The following is a 405-nucleotide window of genomic DNA, read 5'->3' as shown; positions in this document are numbered from 1 at the left end:
CACCAGATAGCATGGTCTGCACACACACACACACACACATACGTGTGCACACACACACACACACACACACACACACACACACACACACACACACACACACGCACACACGCACACACGCACGCACGCACATGCACACATACAGCATGCTTACACAGATTAGAGCAGGGGATCTTCAACGGGGGGTCCAGGACCCCTAGGGTGTCCTCAGAGTTACTACAGGGGGTCATCCAAATCTTTTTGTGATAGAAAACATTTTCTCCTTTTTTATATGCATGCACTTGAACCCTATAGTGTCCATATCCTGAGAACTTTAGCAAAAAATAGCAGATCTACAAGCTCACAACGCCTCGCGCTGCGAGGCATCGTGAGTTTGCAGATCGGCTATTTTCGGCAAAGAGGTTTGGT

This window comes from Nannobrachium achirus (assembly GCF_963921795.1).
Source record: "Nannobrachium achirus genome assembly, chromosome: 10".
Classification (NCBI taxonomy): Eukaryota; Metazoa; Chordata; class Actinopteri; order Myctophiformes; family Myctophidae; genus Nannobrachium; species Nannobrachium achirus.
The sequence above is the reverse complement of the archived record's forward strand: the minus strand, read 5'-3'. Positions refer to the sequence as shown.